Source organism: Apium graveolens, chromosome 2, assembly GCF_009905375.1.
Source record: "Apium graveolens cultivar Ventura chromosome 2, ASM990537v1, whole genome shotgun sequence".
Taxonomy (NCBI): domain Eukaryota; kingdom Viridiplantae; phylum Streptophyta; class Magnoliopsida; order Apiales; family Apiaceae; genus Apium; species Apium graveolens.
In genome coordinates, this window is record NC_133648.1 from 236,879,639 (window position 1) to 236,885,061 (window position 5,423).

Here is a 5,423-nt window from a genome sequence, read left to right on the forward strand (position 1 = left end):
TCGTATCTCGAGAGTGGATTACACATCCACATCAATGTAGCTTTTCATACCAGATTCATTACTTCTTTTCCATATATCACTGAAACTCACCAACATGAATATTTGCAGCAATAACCTCTTTCCACGTTATTCACACTCGGAGCTTCCGAATCGCTCTTTCCTCGTAATACACTCACAGATCAAAATCTATCTAGGTTCGTTTGATGATATTAATGGTCTTCTTACATATAGAGCCCATAAGGTGATATACCAATATTCGCATTACATTTGCTACGACATAAATCCACTAACGACGGATGTTCATCCTTAGTTTTATTTACTCTTAGTATATCATCCCCTATCTGAATCATCCTTTCTTTTGAAGATGCATTCATTGACGATGAATTGTTCTCATCTACATTTTAGTGTCTACACAAACTTGGAACTTATTCCAAAGTCTTTGAGTAATTCTTTATTATACCTTTCACAATACACTCTGAAACCCCATACCACATGACTATTATCCTCATCTAGTTGTCTTGTAGAAACGTTTCATTAACCAATTAGAAATGTACTAACTTGATCGATTTCTACCATCGTTCTTGTCTTACATTAAGTCCTTTCTATATAAAGACAAAACTTCTGGCTCCTTTAATCCATACGGGTTTTCTTACTTATTTTTATACGAATAAATATCTCCAAATCTTGGGGCACTCAAGTTTCTGTTAGTTTCATATCATTTGCTAAATGATTTTACTTGCAAGACTTTCGCTGTTCGGTAACTATACTCAATAACCTGACCATATTGTACCAAAATGCATTCTAACCTATTATAAGAAATACCATTATAAATCGCAAGATTGTCTCGATCACCAAGTAGAACCAACATGGTTAGGACACTAACCCTTTCCTTAACAAAAAAAAAATTTCTCCCATGCTTATCTTTCTAATCAAACTTCTCCTTCCTCCTTATTGTCATTGTCACTGATGTCATTATCTTTCTTAAACAATTTCCTTATAAGAGTTGGCCATTACTAAATTTCCTTGTTTCCGTAGATATCTATATCATTTCCCACTTCTTTTAAATTTCAACACTTGTGGAATTTACGTTGATTCCCTCACGGCTACCTATTTCTTAAATAACTCAAAATTTAAAAACTTCGCATACAGCTATTCTTTTCTTTACTTAGGATCATCAAGTCGTCCTTCCAGTGTTTGGTGTACTCACCCTTCGTATTTGAATAAATAACACATTATTAAAGCCTTGTATAAATTACTGTCTCTAGCAGATTTTTAAACTTAATTTCTACTTGATAGTAACTCCATTCTTAAATTAACCATAGAGAAGTATGTTTCTCTTCCCAACAGTTCAACTCAATCATCATTTCAGTTACTTATGCTTGATTGTCTAATTGAGCTTTCCATAATCGATATACTAAGCCTTATAACTCCTTTATCCAAAATTTCTGGCAGTCGAATTACCAGTCTTCTCATTTTAACTAGTACCACTCTGTGTAGTCTTTTTCCACTGATTTAATTCTAGGTATCGCACTAAAAATTCACTTCTCTACTATGAGATAAGCAAAGTTGCTTATCTGCAACCACACCTTGACCTCTTTAATCATGAGGATTTCTTCAATCTTGAGTATTTCTTGACGGATATTCACTACATGTGTGACACACATAGGCTTCACATCCTCGTCTTTACAATCCTTTTAACTTAAATAAGGGTCTGAATTTTTTAACGTGCTTTTGTCCTTGAAGCATAACTTCCTCGTCATTCATAGACTTCATGTTAATCTGTTTCTTCTTGTACTTATTTGTGCATCGTAATCCTATAACAAATCCATTCCTAGGGTTCTATCAAATTTTTCTTAATTTGGAAGTAATCATATTCACGATGAAAGAACAATCTGTTATCTTAATGTCAAAATGTTAACATACCTGACCAACGTGAACTCTGTCCTGATCGACTACTCTTATAACCAAATTTGGTCATAACAGTTGATCTTAAATTACAGCGTCCCTATTACCACTTCCACATTTTGAACTATATCTTTCTTAGATATAATGAAGGTCCTTACCTAAAAATTCCGATGCTCGTGATGGTCTTATGACACCTTGAAATTTTAGTTGTTTGGAGTAGTTCCTTAAAATACCTTATAGAATAGCCCACCATACCACACTTGTTACAAGTAAAATCCAGATCCACTCTTACACTTATACTCGTGCATTTCTCAGTAAAGTAATCCATTTTATTTTCTTCAACTTTATCTATATTTATTTTCTTCCCTAGATTACTTACTTTCTTCTTTTATAATCACAGCCTTATAAACCACTGCTCACATAAGTTTGAAGTTCAAATACAGCCATCCAGCTTCTAACCTGCTGCTTAATCCGATGCTTGAAGCTATTGGCTCTTTCTACATCCTTAAAAGCCTATTTCTGACACCATTTATGTTAAATCAGTAATCTTGGGCTTATAACTGCTTTTCTTATATTTTCTTATTTTTAGCTTCAAAGTTTTACCCCCAAGTGCTCCTTCATACAGTCTTGTGTATCCTTTACTAGAAACGGCTCCGTAAATCTCTACCATGTCATCGTACTTTCTCTTTCCATTTCTCTAACTGATTTCCACTAGAAACCAACTTGAAAACTCTGTCTTTTGGTCTTCACCAACTTTAACCATGCCAAAAGTTTTATCTATTTACTTAATCCAAACTCTGGCTTTGGTCAGTTCCACAGTTTCCTGAGCCTATGGGAATTTGGCATCTTATGAGGATATAAAACTTACCACTTACGGCTTGATGCTGTTGTTATTGTTGTGTCAAAGCAGCAGTTATTGTCAGACTGGTTATAAAATTTGGGTTATGGTAGGGTCAGTTTGACTCCAAACTTCCAGTGTTATAGGTTTGAGAAATTGGCTTGAGAGCGTTATCCTCTTGACGAGTAAATGATAAGTGGCATTTTATACCACTTAGAACGTCTTAAAATGGCTTAAATTGGTGTCTTGAAATGAAGTATTTTGTGTATTTGATGCGTTTTTCTAGTGATTATGCATTTCAGGGTATTAGTTGCATTTCGGAGAAGGAATCATCAAGAATAAGCCTTGGCATGTGTTCACCATTGCGAGAGGAAAAGAACGGGAAGATTACGGCGAAGAAACGGAGCAAACCAGGAAATTTTCCAGTAGGGTCCTGCGCGCCCGCGCAGCAATGCTGAGCGGCCGCGCAGCAGCCTTGCGCGCCCGCGCAGAAATGCTGAGCGGCCGCGCAGGGTCGGGGAAAAAGATATATTATTTTAGACTTCTACTTCTGTTTGGCTTCCAACTTCTATGTAATCTGAGTTTTATGGGACTATTATATAGGTAGATTTGAGACGTTTTTCATAGAGAGAAAAAAGAGGAGATTATGTTTTAGATTGTGTTTTGCAAGAAGCGAAGGAGATAAGGAAGAAGACCGATTTAGCACACAGCAACGAAGAGGAAGCATATATTCTTGTGATTCTTGTTTCGTTGTAACGTTGGATGCTAGTTTTCTTGCTTTGACTTATTTACTCTTGTGACGTACTCTGTTTTAATATAATCAGTTTAGTTGTTATTTTCTTGTGTTTGTTTATCATGATTTCATATCAACCCATGATGGCGATAAGTTCTATTATGGGCTAATCGTGATCATGGGGTTGCAACGGATTTATTATGGAATTCTTTAGTTAATTGTTTAATACTTTAGTGTGTGATGATTGCATGATATCTAGTATTGGTTGTGCGTATTCGTCTTATGTGCGTCGCGAACATATAAGATAGGGTGTTAATCTCTTGTGAAGCGACGGTGGATCTTGAGATTTAGAACTTGCCATGCTAGCATAGGTTCATGTACGTTGTGCATGATTAGTGGGTAACTCTAACAGTTTTATTTGCCCTATGTAATCAAAAAGGAATAACTTGTGCTTAAATCGTTGTGTTGTCAATTTCTGTAGACATATAGGAACTCAACATAATTGATGACTATTCAACTTCTATCTTAATTGTGGATGCTTGGTAGAATGGTATTAGTACAATGAAAGTTGGCTTTTATCAGTTTCGTGTTATTCGATTAATATCATCACTGTCACATGTTAAAGGTAATAGTAATGGCTATAGAAGGAAGTAATAATGAAGTTGTGATCTCATGAGTGTTTTATTATTGATAAATTGAAGTGTTAGTTAAGTGGTTAATTAAGTAGTTAATTATAGTTAATATTTAATCAACAATTTTAAGTGTTATCTTAACATTGAGAAGTAGTCATACATTGGTGAGTGAGTTAAATTAGACAATAAATTAGTCTGAGTCTCTGAGGGAACGAACTAGAAAGTATTCTATATTACTTGCGAACGCCTATACTTGCGTGAATATTAGTGCGTGATTTCGCCCTAACAAGTTTTTGGCGCCGCTGCCGGGGACTCGGCGTATTTGTTTAGTTTATGTACTTACCATCATTGGTCATTAGGACTCAGTGATTAGGACATAGTAGTTAATTACTCTTTTCGGTTGTGTTTCAGGTACTTTAGCAAACGTTTATGCAAACTCGTTCTCGTGCTCGCAAGAGGACCTTAGATACAGCTGAGGAGAAAGACGAAGTTCTTGATACACCGGAGAAGTTAGATTTTGAGGATTCGGATTCAGGAACTGAGCAGAAAGAACCAGTAAACATGGGAGATCGTATTGTTCAAGCTGATCCAACTCTTATGGATTTTTCTCGGCCTAAAATTGATGACATTCAGTCAAGCATCCTTCATCCAGCTACTCAAGCTAACACCTTTGAGATCAAGCTGGGCACTATTCAGATGGTGCAGAATTCTGTTTCTTTTGGAGGAGCAGCAACTGAAGACCCCAACATGCACATAAGGAATTTTGTCGAGATCTGCAGCACTTTTAAGTATAATGGCGTGACTGATGAGGCTATCAAGTTGAGGCTTTTCCCATTCTCACTGAGGGATAAAGCTAAAGACTGGTTACATTCTGAACCAGCTGGGTCAATCACTACATGGCAAGATCTTGCGCAAAAGTTTCTGGTGAAGTTTTATCCAATGGCAAAGACTGCTGCTATGAGGAGTGCTCTTACTCAGTTTGCGCAGCAACCTACAGAATCTATGTGCGAGGCTTGGGAACGCTACAAGGAAATGTTGAGAAAATGTCCACATCATGGAATGCCGGATTGGATGGTAATCACTGGTTTTTATAATGGTTTGGGGGCCCAATCTCGGCCCATGCTCGATGCAGCAGCTGGAGGCGCCTTATGGGCTAAAAGCTATACTGAGGCGTATAATCTTATCGAGACGATGGCTGCGAATGAGCATCAAAACCCAACTCAGAGGATGACGGCAGGCAAGGTAGCAGGTATTCTGGAAGTTGATGCAGCCACCGCTATTGCAGCCCAGCTCAAAGCGCTATCAATGAAGGTTG

At 37.0% G+C, this 5,423-nt stretch overlaps 1 non-coding gene across 1 annotated transcript; it reads right to left on the minus strand.

Annotated features, from left to right (window-relative positions):
- Positions 1-5,062: 5,062 nt before the first annotated feature.
- On the minus strand, positions 5,063-5,169 carry LOC141709560 (small nucleolar RNA R71). The gene has a single exon (XR_012570129.1). It is a non-coding gene; the product is annotated as a small nucleolar RNA R71 (small nucleolar RNA).
- Between the last annotated feature and the right edge of the window lie 254 nt (positions 5,170-5,423).